Raw genomic sequence first — 18,748 nt, forward strand, 5'->3', positions numbered from 1 at the left:
GTTTTACATCATTTTAGAAGGGCATGCCATGCCTATATCTGTGTCTCCTCCTCTTTTTCTTTGTCCAGCTCTTTTGTTTTCGCATGAGTATATGTCCTTGTCACTTTCCCATGTGTTTGTGTTGTGTTGTGAGTTGTTTGTCACCTTTTGGACACCTTTGAGGGTGTTTTCTAGGTGTTTTTATGTGTTTGTGATTGCCTCCTATTGTTTCCTATGGGTTCGAGCGATTCGCCGAACCGAACTCGAACTAGACCTCCGTTTGACGAACCAAGCTCGAGCCGAACCGCGACCGGTTCCCTCATCTCTAGTTAAGAGTGGAAGAAGAAGCAAGGAAACCTTTATATGATCTATACTAGAATATAAATGATAGGCCATTATATAGAAGGTAAAATGATGAACATTTCTTAACATTAAGGTACCCGTAGAAGCACACAAGGTGCGAAACGGACATCGTCCTTGGGGGGCCTGCACCCAGCTTTCTCTTCCCCACTATTTTATCTGCATGCTATATGGAATAAAAGCACTTTCTGGATCTTGGATGGTGTATGCCGTGGTTTTCTACTTTTTGGACTTCTATTCATTAACATTACACCATGCATCAACCAAATCATGGGCTTTGAATTTGTCTGGTAGGGTGTAAATTTGACATATCTAAGGAGAAGTCAATTGCCAAATTGGTATTGCCTCCTATTAAAGGAGGACCCCTTTACATGTTTTATTTTGTATCATAAATATTTTAAAAAGAATTCTTATATCTCTATCTTAAATATTGTCAAGCATTCGTAGCAGTGGTCTTGTCAGTCAGAGCAAATATTAGCATGTTCCTAACAATAAATATTGTCCTTTTTATCTCACAAAACAGATTGTAGGAATAATTTCAATTTAATGTGTGGATTGAGTACAGAAGACAACTGATCTTGTATTATGCTCAGAAAACATTGAAAAGGTCTGACTAATGGATGCTAATTTACTGTTCGCTTAGTCATTTGCTCAGTTTCATGTGTTAGAATCATTAATTAGAATCGTTTGGTGATATTTTTGTTCAAACATCATAACAAGAAACATAATTGTTAATCATTTCACAAAAAAATGATAAGAAAGCATCTGCTCTCCACAAAGAATTGCCGGAACGATTATCCAGAATATCAGTATTGACATTATCACTAAGACTTTATTAAATCTCACTTATCTGTATAGGCATATATACCATTTGTAAAGTAGAAACTGCTTCAATGTTGCATCCATAATGTCATTCCATTATTATTTAAAGACCTAATGCTATGTTTAACGGTTTATAACATAGCAATATTACACTGTTAAAAAGAATGTAATACTATATGTAAGATAAGTGAACGATTAGAGGGAACCTTGTACAGCTACTACTTACTGCTTTAATAAACCTGCCAGTCAAAAAAGTAAAATAAGTCCAATATCATTACCTTAATACATTAAGTGCATCAAAATTGCACTGTTCATGTAAGCAGTCATAAGTCAAATAAAAACTTCCATGATTTTCCGAATCATTATGTTAGGAACTGTGATCTTTTAAAAAATTAATAGTAAATACCAAATATAAAACTTTAGGTGAGCATAAATATTGTGTATATGGGCATTTCTATGACTCTATTCTTAATAGATTTGAGCAGCTAAGAGCTATGCAGTCTCCTTGCTTCATGGTGGCTTGAGGGTAGGTGTTCAATCTTGACTGACAGTTCTGGTGAGCAGCTTCATTGTGCTGCATTCACACACTAAAATGTTTTGTGGTTTTTTTTATCACATTTAAACGTTATCTTTAATCCACAGGATAGGGGATAACGTTTCAATCGCTGTGGTGTGGCGTCCTGTGCCTAGTCGCCACAGATAAGTACATGTGTATTGCCATCTGTATAACAGGTATTGTAAGCCTTGGTGAGAATTTGATTTTCTCTGCTGCTCACAACAAAACACACATTTGCATACACTCCCTTACTGGGGTTATTCCCTTGAGAGAAAACCAACCCTTGAGAGTGAGCACTAAAAGGAGAAAGGGGAGAAGCTTAGTTGTGAGGTAAATTTCAGTTCTTAGCAGTTAGTGAACGTGTGAGGTGAGTGTACTAAGGACAGGTCCTGACCTGAGGTGATTTCTAGAAACCTCTGGAGGGGCCAGCTACACTTGTCAGGGTATCAGTCCCTAGGTCACCGATGCCTTCAAGGTCGGTGTAGAAAATGAGAGACTGCACCCTTTTTATAAGGAGCAGTGACATTTGCCTGGGAGCACAGTGGCATGTGTGAGTCCGGAAACTTCTAGAAGAAATAGAGAGCCTTCTTAATGGTAGTCGACAGTAGAATTAACATCTTAATGTTTTTTCTCCCATAGAACAATGTGAGAAATACCACTGCTTTGGTCAGGCTCTACATTATGGTTCATAGTGACTTACGTTGGGTAGTTGTAAATATCGTGTATCATATATGGTATATAAGTATTTATACTGCCTTTAGTAATTAATCAAACTATCATCTAAACTGAATGTAAAAGAGAAAATTGAAATTGCCCAACATAAATTTCAGAACTATGCATGATATGACTTGAAACTCAGAATCAACAAAACACGGTATGGGGAGCTATATTTGTAAATGGTTGAGCTGAGATGAGCATCCTTAATCATTTTTTTTCCTAATGGATTCTTAAAAATTAATAGATTATTTTCAAATTTAATTTATTTAGATCTGTTTTACACGTCATACTTCTAGGCTGAGTTACCTTAAACTGAAAGGGAATCTGTCACTTTTTTGTGTTTTTTAGCAATTAATAAGGGCATACAAGTGGCATAAGGAGAAATTCGCCATATCTGTATGCCTCCTGGATGAGGGGTCATTTAGTAAAAATCATCTTTTATATCTTCTATCTTCCAGGCTATGGGGCGTGCACTGCCCAGAAGATAAGCATACCTCCTATTTTCATTGTACAGGATTCTGTCCTCACATTCTCTTCAGAGTACCTATGATGTCAGGAGCGCGACCGAAAATTTTGCGCCTGCGCATTCTGCCTGCCATCCCTCCCCAGGACTGTGAAGCAGAAGTGACCCTCCGGCGCCTCAGCATTTCAAAATTAAAGCTTGTGCCCAAAAAAGTGTGGAATAGTGCATGGAAGGATGGCATGTATAATGTGCAGGTGTGAGATTTCTGGATGCACACCTGACGTCACAGGGACACCAGCAAAAAGAAGTGGAAATGGGAGGAGGAATCCTATACAATGAGGACCGGAGGCAGGCTTGTCATCTGGGAAGCGCACGCTCCATAGCCTGGAAGATAGAAGATATTTAAGAGGATTTTTGCCAAATGGCCCTTCATCCAGGAGGCATACAGGAATGGCTAATTTCACCTTTATACCACCTGCATGTCCATATTAATAACTAAAAAGAAACACAAAAGGTTGACAGATTCCCTTTAATCTAAAAGTTTTAAATGCAAAAGAATTGCAATATTATTCATGGAAATGAACATTTCATCTCCCATAATGCTTAGAATGAAAAAAAACAAATGTGGTCAAACGCAATACTATTTAGTAAGAGTTTGAGGACAAAGTTTCCTATAGAGGACGTTAATTAAAAGTGTGCCTAGAACACGAAGTTAACATATTCTGAAAGCATAACTTTAGCTTTCACCTTTTCCTTCACCTTCTGTATATCAAGTATGATGAAAGTGGATCAAATGCAAGAATCCTTGGAGACATCAAGGTAAATTTAAGATGCAGTAAGTATACAGTATAACACACACAGACAAGGTAAACAGAGATAAGATGACGGCAGTGAAACAACACAGGCATTACTTAGGGATGACTTTTCTATAAATATATCATTATCTGTAAATGACAGGGATACTTTAGACTTTGCTAAAGAGATAAAAGGTATAGCAATTTAAAAACGAGCAGAAAAATATCAGTTGTAAATCTTTTTTCCCCCCACCGCACACAGGTTTAAAATGGAGAAGATAATTACATATCTGCTAAGATTACAGTGCTTACTCTAGAGGTAGCCATATAAAGTTGCGCTTCGACAATAGTTTTATTCCACAAGGTTATTCTACTCTCTCAGCAGTCAAGCCATGTATAACAATGCAAATGATTAAGCATTTGTATAAATTCTCTAATGCATATTCCACTCTGTGACACACATACTAAAAAGACTGTTTTATAAAAGATGGCGAAGTACAGTCGAGTAGTAAATAAATAATTTAAAGAAATGTCTGTTTAAGATCTGTCGCTTCGTGATAACATTCCCATCAGAATTACTTATGCCAAAACTTCATTTACCTTTGTTTTGTTTCACACTCCTAAAAATGCAGAAAACCTTGACTTCAGTAATGTTTTACCATAAATTCAACACATGGAAATGCAAATTAAGTACATAGCCCTATGCTCTGCTTGAAAAAAATCTATAGAATTTATGCCTTAAATACTGTTTACAGAAAATAGCAATGTACATCAGTACTTTGTATCTTCTAACATGATCAAGGCTCAAGTAGTGTTATCCAGAGACGAGGCTCATCGACAGTACATAGTATGATAATGTCATGAGAATGCAACATTAATCAGATCTCATTATGTATCCACAATTCTAACATCTATTTCAACAGGCAATTGAAAAAGTGATATCTGTTATTAAACAGATATGCTCCTACCTCAGTACATTGGTAATGGCTCGGATATCCCCCCAATGTACTTAGTCTTCAAGTTAAGCTTCAGCCACCACCCTAAGAAGAAAATACAGAGAGATATACATTAGATTGGAGAAAACAAACTAATATTGAAGTTTACAGAAAACAATTTTAAGAAAATTTCAGTCCAGTTTTAGTCAAAAATGGAGGGAGGGGAGATGAGCGAGCCCAAAGTGTAAAGTTTGGAGTTCATACCAAACAAAAACTCAGTGTTTGAGTTCGGAATTCAGGTATAATACATATGTTAAAAACTCGATTGAGTATCAGGGTGCTCAGGTACGCTCTTAGGCTTGGCCAAAGGGGAGCCCCTTACAGTCTTTGAGTGGCTCTCACTGGGGATAAAACAATGTTATCAGATGTAGTGTGTAGAGTTGAGCAATGTTTGAGGTTCACCAATTTCATGTTCGAGTGATTTTGGGGGTGCTCGAGATCGAACTCGAACTCGAGCTTTTTGCTAAAAGCTCGACAGTTTGAGTTACGGTCGAGAACGGTTCGGTCAGCAAAAGCAGGGCTTTTTACAGCTACAGTGTGCAGGGAGCCATCGCTGGCAGACTGCGGTAAGCTGGTAACCAAGATAAATATTGGGTATCCAAGCTAAGCACTTTGCTTGGTAACAAGATATTTACCCTAGTTACGTGTGCAGGGAGCCGACAATTCCCCGCTGGGCTCTGCCCCCTCTTGCACTCGGCATGTACACACACCCACACACACTCACACTCACCTGTCCCCAGCCATGCAGTCCCCGGCACTGACATCCTCAGCACCACATGGATCCGCTTGTCTCCACCCACTTTGCACTCCACCGCCCGCACACATGGCCCCGCTATGCTCCACCCACTTCGCACTCCGCCACCCACACACATGGCCCTGCTAGGCTCCACCCACTTCGCACTCCACACACATTACCCTGCTTAGCTCCACCCACATCGCACTCCGCACCCATTACCCCACTTGGCTCCACCCACCTGGCACTCCGCTCACATTATCCCGCTTGGCTCCACCCACCTGGCACTCTGCACACATGGCCCCGCTTAGCTCCACCCACCTTGCACTCCGCACACATTACCCCGCTTGGCTCCACCCACCTAGCACTCTGCACACATTACCCTGCTTGGCTCCACCCACCTTGCACTCCGCACACATGGCCCCGCTTAGGTCCACCCACCTCGCACTCCACACACATTACCCCGCTTGGCTCCACTCACCTGGCACTCTGCACACATTACCCCACTTGGCTCCACCCACCTGGCACTCTGCACACATTACCCCGCTTAGCTCCACCCACCTCTCACTCCGCACACATGGCCCCGCTCGGCTTACCTGCAGTGATGAAGTCCCGCCCTCCCGACCTCAACACTGTCACTGTCTTCCATGGCCGCCGCTTCACATTTCCTCTCGCTGTTTACCCGAGACTGTGACTAGCAGTGATGTCACAGGCTCCCACGATACTTGGCTGTAAAAGCGGCAGTCATTGAAATAAGTGACAGCTCTGCTATCAGCAGTGCAGGAGATAGTCACCCCAGGTAATGTACCTCACTCCTGACAGCAGCACTTGTCATGCCCTGCAGTGACCTGGGCTGACCTATTGATGTTAGCTCAGGTCACTGCATTGCTCTCCCAGTCAATATGGAACATTCTGTTCTTCATTGACTGGGACATTGACTATGGTATGGATCGTCATGGGAACCCCTTGGATTTACAGCAGACATGGATTTGTTTTTCTTTCTAATAAATTGGTGAAAGTGGGAATGTTTTGGGCAGTGTTTTTTCAAATAAAAATGTGTTTGTCGTCTATTTTTTTTTTATTACTGACTGGGTTGGTGATGTCGGGTATCTGATAGACGCCTGACCTCACGAACCCCAGGGCTTGATGCCAGGTGACATTACACATCTGGTACTAACCCCATATATTACCCCGTTTGCCACTGCACCAGGGCACGGGATGAGTTGGGGCGAAGCACCAGGATTGGCGCATCTAATGGATGCGTCACTTCTGGGGCGGCTGCGGCCTGCTATTTTTAGGCTGGGGAGAGTCCAATAACCATGGACCTCCCTAGTCTGAGAATATCAGACCCCAGCTGTCCGCTTTACCTTGGCTGGTGATCCAATTTTGGGGGGACCCTCACGTGTTTTTTTTTTTTTTAATTATTTATTTAATTTAAAATAACAGCGTGGGGTGCCCTCAGTTTTGGATTACCAGCCAAGGTGAACCTGCCAGCTGTGGTCTGCAGGCTGCAACCGTCTGCTTTACCCTAGCTGGCTACAAAAGTAGGGGGAACCCCACGTCATTTTTTAAAAAAATCTATTTTTTTTTTGGCTAAATACAAGGCTAAGCACCCCTTAGTGCCACATGAAAGGCACCAAAGGGTTCAAAATTACAAAATGCAGGAGAGTGCGACAATATGTGTCTTTCTGCCATTATAATGACAGAAAAAACTGATATGAAGTGTACAAGCAAAGGAAAATCACCAGAGCGCTCTACGCTGTGAAAGGCAGTAGAAAATGGCACTGGAGTGAACATGTGATCGCCTCATGTAGGTTGAAGCTATGGATCCTGGGTAAATTTATGTATTTTCCCTCCTTCAGTTTTTTTGCAGTACGCAAAAAAAAACGGAAGGCAGACGGATGACAAATGGATGACATACAGACCGTATACGGAACGGAAACGGATGCCACACGGATGCACCCGTGAAAAAAAAGGACTGTTTTTGCGGACTGCAAAAATGGATCGGTCGTGTGAATGTAGCCTTATTCTGATCAGCTGTTTATAAACAGCAGGCAGAAATAAGTGAATAGCGCCCCCCAGCATCAGAAAATTTCCGGGGTTTCAGGGGTAGCTGAGACCCTGGAGATCATGAATCAGGCCGCTTTTTCTTACACCGATGATCACGTTACAGTAAATGACAGCGCCGGTAAAAAATTATTTATCTCCCATCTGGCATGAACAAACATGTCAGATGGGAGATAAATCTCCTCCCCGGTCCCCTCCGGTCCCCCGGTGTCACCAAAGTGCCCCCCCCGACCCCTCCCGGGAATCCAAGATGACCGCGCGCACAGCAGCGCGCCGGCCGCATTCACCCTACTCCTCTGATTTCTGTCGCATGTGCCATGACACATGCGACAGAAAACTCCTCCCCAGGCCCTGCCAGGTCACCCCCTATAACTCCACCGGTGTTCCCCGGTGTCCCACTGTACATGTGCAGCGTTGATCCCCCACGGCCCCCTCCTTCACAATAGACGCTGCCGCATGCACAGAGCGGATGTCAGCTCAGCTTCCTGTGTTCAGACACAGTGAGTGGTGGTAACCATGCATCTGTAAGCTACTGCAATGCCCTGCTCATGAGGTAAGGAACATAGTTGATCAGGAGAGCTATACTACATTTACAAATGGAGGTATTTGATTTTATAGTTGCCCTGCTGAACGACTACCAAGCATGAGAGTCTGTTATATGCCACAAGAAAACATGTCTAAATAGAAAGCTCTGTTGTTTAGTATTCATTCAGCAGGATAACTGGACTTAAAGGGGTATTCCATCTCCAAGATCCTATCCCCAATATATAGTAGGTGGAATAGCAATAATATCAGCAAATACCAATATTTGGAAATGTAGAATAGTTCTCCTGATTAGGCTGCCCTTACCTCATGAGCAGGACATTGCAGCTTTGGTAGCAACACTTACGACATGGACTCTGCTGCTGTGGACCCGGGGAGAGTGGGTGCAGATTGATTGCACCCACACTCCTCACATGGAGGGTCTGCACTCCTAGAAAATGGGGGATATGTTCCCTGGGCATGTCCCCCCATATTCTAGACGGTCCAGAGTAATCGTGGGACCCCCTTCTTTTTTTTCTTACAATAAATTGGTGAAAGAGGGAATGTTTTGGGGAGTGTTTTTTCAAATACATTTTTTTTGTCTATTTTTTTGTTAGTACTGACAGTTTGTGATGTCGAGTATCTGATAGACGCCATGACATCACAAACTGCTGGGCTTGATGTCAGGTGACCTTACAGCTAGTATCAACCCCATTTATTACCCCGTTTTCCACTACACCAGGGCACGGGATGAGCTGGGGTGAAGCGCCAGGATTGGCGCATCTAGTGGGCACTTCTGGGGCACCTGAGGCCTGCTATTTTTAGGCTGTGAAGTGCCCTTAACTATGGACCTTCCCACCCTGAGAATTAAAGACCAAAGCTGTCCGCTTTACCTTAACTGGTGATCCAATTTGGGGGGGACCCAACATTTTTTTGTAATTATTAATATTTATAAAAATAATTATAAAAAAGAGCCTGGGGTGACCTCCACATTGGATCTCCAACCACGGTAAAGCTGCCAGCTGTGGTTTTCAGGCTACAGCCGTCTGATTTACCCTAGCTGGCTATCAAAAATGGGGGGACCCAACGTCATTTTTTTATTTAACTATTTTTTAAATAAAAAAAATTAATGGGCTTCCCTGTATTTTGATTGCCAGCTAAGGTAACACCAGGCAGATGGGGGTGGCAACCCGTAGCTGTCTGCTTTAACTGCGCTGAGAATCAAAAATACCGCGAGGCGCTACGTCATTTTTTATAATGATTTATTTTTACAGCACTGTCATGTCAGGCAATCAAAATACAGGGAAGCCCTTTTTGTTTTTAGTTTTTTAAATAAATAATAATAATAAAAAAATATATGGGCTCCCACTGCATTTTTTGTATTGCTAGCTAAGGGTAATCCAAGCAGCTACTGGCTGCTAACCCCCACTACTTGGTGTTACCTTCACTGTCAATGGAAAATCCAGGGAAGCATTTTTTTTTTTCCTAAAAAACTAAAAAAAAAAAAATTGACGTGAGCTTCGCCATATTTTTGTATGCTAGCCAGGTTTCAATAGGCAGGTACGGGCTGCCCTTAACCCCCAGCTGCCAATTTGTACCCGGCTGTTAACTAAAAATATAGGGAAGCACTTTTTTTTAATTATTTCATGAATTTCATGAAATGATTAAAAAAAAAACATGTGGGCTTCGCCCCATTTTTGTGTCCAGCCGGGTACAACTAGGCAGCTGGGAATTGGAATCCGCAGCATAGGTTAGCCTGAGGTTTCTGGGCGCCTCTGCTGCGAATTGCAGTCCGCAGCCGCCCCAGAAAATGGTGCTCTCATAGAAGCGCCATCATCTTGCGCTGTTTCCAACTCTCCAGCAGCCCTGGTGACGGTGGCTTGCTGGGTAATAAAGAGTTAATACTAGCTTTGTTTTACTAGCTAGTATTAAGCCAGAGATTCTTAATGTCAGGCAAGTTTGACCCAGCCATTAAGAATCTCCAATAAAGGGTTAAAAAAAATACACCACACAAAGAAAAAATACTTTAATAGAAATAAATACACAGACACACTTAGAGACTCCACGTTTATTACTCCCTCTTACCCCTCCATGATCCATGGTCTTCTGTCTTCTTTCTCCTTCAACACATGCAGCTCTGCTCCATCAGCAGCACTGCATGGGAGAAAGACGCTGCTCCCCGTGCAGGCTTTTCACTCCGTGAGTGATCAGTGCTGCTGGCTGTTAACGGTACTGTCACCGCTGACAGACGGGTTGGCATAGCAACTGTGCTCCGATCACGTGATTCCCGGTGCCGCCGCGGCTGTTAGCGGTGACGTCGCCGCTAACAGGTGCTTTGCTAAGGCAATAGTGATCTCCGTTATTTACCGGCTGTGTCAGCCGGTCAATAATGGAATGGGGAAGCAGAATGGGGAGTCGACCGTGTGCCAGAGCATGTCGCCGGTACACGGCGATACACAAACGTGCACCGTGTACCGGAAAGTGCAATGACAGGACCTAGGACAGGACATGACATCAAAGCCATGTGACCAGTCTGTAGCCAATGAGATAATAGACACGTGACTGGTCACATGGTTATTTTGACGTCACAATAGGTCCTGCATCACTGCTGGTTACCGGGAGGACGCAGCGATTACCGATGGAAAAGCAGCGGGATACAGAGTACGGGACGCATCACGGGCACCGGTAAGTGTTATGGCAATTTTTATTAACTGTATGTGTACATTTATAATGTGTTTTTATGTGTTTGTGATTGCCTCCCATTGTTTTCAATGGGGTTCGAACGGCTCATCGAACGGCTTGTCGAACGGGGCACCGTTTGACGAACCGATCTCGAACTCCAGGGGGGTGGCTCATCTCTAGTAGTGTGCACAAAAAATCCCTACTTAAATTACTCTGGTTCATAAAACAGAGCAGAGTAATGCATGGTACAATATTTTTTATACTTGCTAATTGGTTACTATTGGTCTGCAAACTGTCCGTGTGTAGTCCCTCTTGTCAACAGACAGCAGATGGACTGAAAGTCATAACTTTGGATTAGTTAAGCTGCAGGTACTAAGATGCACATGGCTGACATCTGTGGTCATTCTGTTCTGATTGTATTATGATGGGGTTTGTTGGAGAGCTGGACTTCGTGCTGTATAGTGTTGAACCTGTGCACCACTTTGAAGTGTGAAAAATAGATCAACAGTGAAGGAGCAGAATACAAAACCAAATGCTTCTGTATCTTAATTATAGTTATTAGATGTTTTGTGAAATTACCTACACTACAGTTCAAAAGTTTAGGGTCACTTTGATATTTCCTTATGTTTGAGAGAAAAGCACTTTTTTAATGAAGCTAACTAGTGATGAGCGAGCATGCTTGTAACTACTCGGTACTCGCACGAGTATCGCTGTACTCGGGCTGCTCGGCGGGGACCGAGTAATCTCGCGATACTCGTGCTGTACTCGTGGTCTTCATTTCTGCATGTTGGCGCTCTTTTGAGAGCCAGCCCTCATGCAGGGATTGGCTGGCAGACCACTGCAATGCCACAGCCCTGTTAGTTGTGGAATTGCAGTGATTGGCCGGCCTGCACAGCGTGACCGAGCCTTTATACCGGCCGGCGCGCTGTGCTCTGCTCACAGCTATCCAGACAGTCAGTGCAGGGAGAGTGTCGCTGATTCAGGGAAAGCTTTGCGGCCCTTTATAGTTAGTTCCGGAGCAGGGCTGCAAACAGTGTGACCAGAAGTCCTTCTCAGGACTATTCTAGTTGTATACAGGCAGGCAGGGTATAGCCAGGTCGGAGTACAGTAGCAGAGTCCTTCTCAGGACTATTGTTGCTATATACAGGCAGGGTATAGCCAGGTCGGAATACAGGCTAGTGACCAGAAGAGTCCTTGTCAGGACTATTGTAGCAGTATACAGTCAGGCAGGCAGGCAGGGTATATAGCCATTCCTAGTGGTGACCGTATACCAGCCTTCATCATATCTGGGGCTGGTGTACACAGTCTAAAACAGTCCAGATAGTGTCAGACTTCTCAGTAATTGTCGCTCCTAAAAACCAGTTAGGTTCTTATTGCGTCCGTGCTTGCATTTAAAAACAGCACGTGTGTGTCTGTCGGTGGCAGCGTACAGGTGCACGTTTTGCACAAACTATTATATAACGCACAAGTCTAGTGTATAATACACGTCAGTCAGCAGTGTCTGATAGTGTCAGACTTCTCAGTAATTGTCGCTCCTAAAAACCTGTTAGGTTCTTATTGCGTTCGTGCTTGCATTTAAAAACAGCACGTGTGTGTCTGTCGGTGGCAGCGTACAGGTGCACGTTTTGCACAAACTATTATATAACGCACAAGTCTAGTGTATAATACACGTCAGTCAGCAGTGTCTGATAGTGTCAGACTTCTCAGTAATTGTCGCTCCTAAAAACCAGTTAGGTTCTTATTGCGTCCGTGCTTGCATTTAAAAACAGCACGTGTGTGTCTGTCGGTGGCAGCGTACAGGTGCACGTTTTGCACAAACTATTATATAACGCACAAGTCTAGTGTATAATACACGTCAGTCAGCAGTGTCTGATAGTGTCAGACTTCTCAGTAATTGTCGCTCCTAAAAACCTGTTAGGTTCTTATTGCGTCCGTGCTTGCATTTTAAAAACCGCACGTGTGTGCCTGTTGGTGGCAGCGTACAGGTGCACGTTTTTCACAAACTATTATATAACGCACAAGTCTAGTGTATAATACACGTCAGTCAGCAGTGTCTGATAGTGTCAGACTTCTCAGTAATTGTCGCTCCTAAAAACCAGTTAGGTTCTTATTGCGTCCGTGCTTGCATTTAAAAACAGCACGTGTGTGTCTGTCGGTGGCAGCGTACAGGTGCACGTTTTGCACAAACTATTATATAACGCACAAGTCTAGTGTATAATACACGTCAGTCAGCAGTGTCTGATAGTGTCAGACTTCTCAGTAATTGTCGCTCCTAAAAACCTGTTAGGTTCTTATTGCGTCCGTGCTTGCATTTAAAAACAGCACGTGTGTGTCTGTCGGTGGCAGCGTACAGGTGCACGTTTTGCACAAACTATTATTTAACGCACAAGTCTAGTGTATAATACACGTCAGTCAGCAGTGTCTGATAGTGTCAGACTTCTCAGTAATTGTCGCTCCTAAAAACCAGTTAGGTTCTTATTGCGTCCGTGCTTGCATTTAAAAACAGCACGTGTGTGGCAGTCGGTGGCAGCGTCAGGCTCCATATTGTCCCTGGATAGAGACGTGCATGATGGCCTGTAAACATGAAGTGCCCATTGTAAGGAAGTGGGTCTATTGTAGTATAGCCCTTAGGCAGGGCAGCCAAAAATTTGGAGGCTCCACATTGTCCCTGGATAGAGATGTGCATGAGGGCCTCAAAACATTGTTCCCATTGCAAAGGAGCGGGTCTCCTGTCGTTGTAATGCCCATTCAGAAAGAATGGGCGAAAAAATTTACCACTGGGGGTATACCTGAAACAACGGCTTAACTATTGTAACGGTCACCATGATGGCGCATGAGGAGAAGGAGGAGCAGTCCAGCGATTAGCCAAAGTCCAGAAGTGTGTTACCATGGGTGAGTGGAGGTACATGGCAAATTCCCGTTACAAACTTTAAATTCCGCTGTCATTTGCTGGTGGTGTGTGGTGAAGTCTGGCCAAATCCAACCCTTGTTCATCTTGATCAGAGTCAGCCTGTCAGCATTTACAGTTGACAGGCGGGTGCGTTTATCTGTAATGATTCCACCTGCGGCACTAAAAACACGCTCTGACAAAACGCTAGCGGCAGGGCAGGCCAGGACTTCCAAGGCGTAGAGAGCCAATTCATGCCACGTGTCCAGCTTGGATACACATTAATTGTAAGGCACAGAGGAATGTCGGAGTACAGTTGTTTGATCTGCAAGGTACTCCTTGAGCATCTGGCCAAACTTAGGATTTCTTGTGGCACTACCCCTCACCTCAGGGGCTGTGGTATGTGAGGGGCTGAGAAAACTGTCCCACATCTTAAAGACTGTTCCCCTACCTCTGGCGGATTGGACTTGTGCCCCTCTCGGCTGTACGCCTTGGTTGTCCACTGATTCCTGACCTATGCCGCTAGCGTTTTGTGAGGGGAATGCTTTGCCTACTTCCGTGACTATGGCCTTCTGGAACTGCTGCATTTTGCCTGACCCCTCCGCCTCGGGAATAAGAGACATAAAGTTCTCCTTTTAGCGTGGGTCTAACAGTGTTACCAACCAGTAATGATTGTCGGCCAAGATGTTCTTAACGCGAGGGTCACGAGACAGGCAGCTTACCATAAAGTCAGCCATGTGTGCCCGACTCTTAACAGTCATCACTTCAGTATCCTGACCAATACGATGACTGAACATGCTGTCCTCCTCCTCCTCCTTCTCATCATCTACCCTGTCCTCTGGCCAGCCACGCTGAACCGAGGATATGACTGCATGTCATATCCTCAATTTGGCCAGAGAGTTGCTCCATGTCTTCATCCTCCTCCTCGTCATAGTCCTCCACTGCACGTTGTGATGAGACGAGGCTGGGCTGTGTGTTATCACCCACACCCACTACTGTTTCTTGCTCAAACTCATCGCGCTCCGCCTGCAATGCATCATGGTTTTTTTTTGAGCAGAGACCATTTTAGAAGGCAGAGAAGCGGTATGGTGACGCTAATAATGTCGTCATCGCCGCTCACCATCTTGGTGGAGTCCTCAAACTTTTGGCGGATGGTGCATAGGTCGGACATCCATCTCCACTCCTCAGGTGTTATGTGTGGAGTTTGACCCATTTCCCGACGGCTTAGGTGATGCAGGTACTCAACAACTGCCCTCTTCTGCTCACATATCCTGACCAACTTGTGCAGAGTTGAATTCCAACGCGTGGGGACATCACACACCAGTCTGTGTGCCGGAAGATGCAAACAGCGTCTTAAGCCGGCAAGGCCGGCTGAAGCAGTAGGTGACTTTCGAAAATGTGCAGACAGGCGGCGAACTTTTACCAGCAGATCAGACAGCTCTGAGCATGACTTTAGAAACCGCTGAACCACGAGGTTGAGCACATGGGCCACGCATGGAACATGTGTCAGCTGGCCTCGCCTCAAAGCCGCCACCAGGTTCCGGCCATTGTCACACACGACCTTTCCTGGCTTTAGGTTCAGAGTTGTGAGCCAGTGATCTGCCTGCTGTTTCAGAGCTGTCCACACCTCTTCTGCATTGTGGGGTTTGTCACCTATGCAGATTAGCTTCAGCACTGCCTGTTGCCGCTTCGCCGAGGCAGTGCTGCAGTGCTTCTGTGTCGCCCTGGACAAGCCAGGGGCCACAGAGCACAACACTTAAACACCCCACACTCCCTGCAGGCATATCATAGTCAAAACACAAAATCCTTGTTGCCTTCCCCAGGGGCTGTTGTCCACACCAGGGTGTGGAGCCAGGCGGTTGGTCTCCACCCACCGAGGAGGAGGGAAAACACAGGCAGTGAGAGTTAAGCTAAGGAAGTGGAAGGAGGAAAGTAGTAGAGAGGAGAAAAGTGACAGCAAAGAGCCTGAAGTTGGTCCGGGTGTGTGGCCCGGACAGGACAGCAAGGTTGGCAGGATGTGGTGACTGTCTGCAGTGGAGGCCGATTGGAGTCTGCCGTAAGGACCGTGGACGGGTGGTGACCCGGCCGTACCGGACCGGTATACAAAGAGAAGCCTTCACCATTGGCAGAGGACTTTCGGATCCCGGCAAGGCTTGGTGTCGCCGTGAATTTGCCAAATCCGTTAGTGAAGGGGACCTCAGGGTTTCCAAACAGCCAAGTCCAGATAGAAGGCAACCGTCCAACCGTGAAGGGGAGACACCGCCACCGCCAAGGGCAACCGTCTCCCAGGGCCAGCGCCTGTGGGCAAAAGGGGCTCCTCCGGCCCATATCCAGGTCGGGGAGCGGGTTACCGTTGGGAAACCATTACTACCAACACTTAACTTAGGTGCAGGGAGAGACAGTCATCACTAACCTGCAGGGAGGAACAACCGCAGCCGTCCGAGGGACCCGTCCATCCAGCCACTTGTTTTACCGTGAACTGTGTCATCATCATTGGGCTGAGTGAGTACCTCCGTGCCGTGCGGCACAGCGCTGCCCCTGCGACCCTGCACCTCATCAGGCCCCGCAACCCGCCTGTCATCCATCTCTACCCCATCACCAGGCCCCGGGACAACCAACCCCCCTACCCACGGAGGGGAGAAATAACAACAAAGCTGCTCCCTGTCACAGGCTCCCGGGATCCCCGTCCAGAGCAGCGGTTGTGTCCACACAATCACCACAACCGTGGGTGGCGTCACGGACAATATCCCCAAAACCCAAACCACCCCTTTTCACTCACGGGCGAGTAGCGCCGCTCGAGTCCCCGGGATCCGGCCATCGCTCGAGCCAACGAGCAGCAGCAGCCGTAGAGCAGCGTCAGCCGGACCCGAGCAGTGGGAGAGCGCACCGTCCCCTCCTCCGCCCGCGACACTTCCAGCTTGGGACTGGTGTGGAGGGTAAAGTGGATCAGGATGCGCAGGAGGAGGAGGAGGCTGAGGAGCATGACATTCCGGAGCTGTAGAGTGTGTGTGAAACCCTGACTGAGGTAGGGCCTGCAAAACTTGGTGTGTGAAGGACGTGTTCCATCCCTCGCTCAGACTGGGTCCCAGCTTGCACAATATTAACCCAGTGTGACGTCAACGAGATGTAGCGGCCTTGCCCACATGCACTTGTCCACGTGTCTGTGGTTAGGTGGACTTTGGCTGAAACAGCGTTGTTCAGGGCACGTGTGATGTTTTGTGACACGTGGTTATGCAATGCGGGGACGGCACACCGGGAGAAATAGTGGCGGCTGTGGACCGAGTAACGTGGGACAGCTGCCACCATCAGGTCGCGGAATGCTTCTGTCTCAACCAGCCTAAAAGGCAACATTTCCAGCGCAAGCAGTCGCGAAAAGTTAGCATTTAGAAGTGTGGCATGTGGGGCGTTGGCAGTGTATTTGCACCTGCGTTCAAAGGTTTGCTGAATGGATAACTGAACGCTGCGCTGGGACAAGGACGTGCTTGATGATGGTGTTATTTCTGCGTGGGTAACTGCAGGTGCATGGCCGGAGGAGGCTTGTTCGCAGGCAGCATGGACAGGGGATTGGCTCGCATGCACAACCAGCGAAGACGTAGCAGTGACATCAGCAACCACTGCTCCTCGACTCTGTTGTACTTCCCACAAAGTCGGGTGCTTGGCTGACATGTGCCTGATCATGCTGGTGGTGGTCAGGCTGCTAGTTTTGGTACCCCTGCTGATGCTGGCATGGCAGGTGTTGCAAATGGCCTTTTTAGAATCATCTGGAGCCAACTTAAAAAACTGCCAGTGTCAGAGTTCCGGGTTTTCCAGTTTTCTTTTGAAAGAGCTTGCCCTTTGTTAACATGGAGTTTTCTGTTCTGTTGCCCTACTTCCTGTCCATCTGTTTAAAAGCCGCCCCAAAAGCTTAGTCCAGTGCCTGAGTATACTGCTTCCTGTGTGCTCCTGCCCTGCTGCTTTTGGTTCCTGATTGTTACTCGGATCCTCTTGGAAAACAACCGACACAGACTCTGGACTTCATCTGGTATCATCTAGCTGTGCCCGGACTCCGTTTGCCGTCTTTGGTCGGCACTTCTGCCCGGTTCCTTTTGTTTAATACAACTCTGGACTCACATCACGTACGGACATTTTTGGACTTACCTATTGCCCTTTTGTGTCCCGGCTGCTGCGCATTTAGGGCTTCTGGGGTGATTGCCAGACAGTCCCTGTATAGGGGTTCGCTTTTGGTGGTCTCCCTGGGGGAGTCCGGTGCGCGGTCCCAGGAATTCCCTTTCGCTCCGTCCCTTGAAGGTATTTCCTGTATTTATGTTCTACTGTGTTTTTGTTCCATTTATGTACATATTTGCTGGTTGCATATTATAAACGTCTTGCACCAAGAACTCGTCTCTGGTTGTCATTGCCCTAACGCAATCGAAATCCTCAATACATACAATAGTATTACAGCCAGACTCGGGGAGACCTAACATTTGTACAGGCACCTTGTGTCATGTTGTTCCGGGGAACAGTTGCCTGACGTCTGCCTGGGGCCACCACTCTGCTTCTTACTGCCTGTTGGGATGCTACGCCTCCCTCCCCCTGTGCACTGCTGTCCTCGCTCTGCATATCCTCCTGCCAGGTTGGGTCAGTTACTGGATCATCCACCACGTCGTCTTCCTCTTCCGCACCCTGCTCCTCCTCCTGACTTCCTGACAATTGTGTCTCATCATCGTCCACCCCTTGTTGAGACACGTTGCCAACTTCGTGAGAACGTGGCTGCTCAAATATTTGGGCATCTGTACATACAATCTCGTCATGGCCCACTTCAACAGGAGCTGGCGAGAGGCCAGAATTTGTGAATGGAAACGTGAACGAACAGCTCTTCCGAGTGTCCAAGTGTGGGATCAGTAATGTCCGTGGACGTGTACTCGGCCTGGTGGTAGGAAGGAGGATCAGGTTCTGAAATGTGCGGTGAAGTATCACGGCTACTGACACTTGACCGTGTGGAAGACAGAGTGTTTGTGGTGGTGCCAATCTGACTGGAAGCATTATCCGCTATCCAACTAACAACCTTTTGACACTGGTCTTGGTTCAAGAGCGGTGTACTGCTGCGGTCCCCAAGAATTTGGGACAGGACGTGCGAGCGACTAGATGTGGCCCTTTGTTGTGGCGAAATTAGAGCTTGCACACAACCTCGG

At 46.3% G+C, this 18,748-nt stretch overlaps 1 protein-coding gene across 3 annotated transcripts in view; it reads right to left on the minus strand.

Moving 5' to 3' along the window:
• SGCZ (sarcoglycan zeta) overlaps positions 1-18,748 on the minus strand; it is a 1,566,603-nt gene that overhangs the window by 929,267 nt on the left and 618,588 nt on the right. For all 3 annotated transcript variants that reach the window (XM_075347076.1, XM_075347075.1, XM_075347074.1), the window contains exon 3: positions 4,660-4,731. The gene's annotated coding sequence lies outside the window, so the exon portion shown is untranslated. The remainder of the gene's footprint in view (positions 1-4,659; positions 4,732-18,748) is intronic.

The sequence above is a fragment of the Anomaloglossus baeobatrachus genome, chromosome 1 (genome assembly GCF_048569485.1).
Source record: "Anomaloglossus baeobatrachus isolate aAnoBae1 chromosome 1, aAnoBae1.hap1, whole genome shotgun sequence".
NCBI classification, from domain to species: Eukaryota; Metazoa; Chordata; class Amphibia; order Anura; family Aromobatidae; genus Anomaloglossus; species Anomaloglossus baeobatrachus.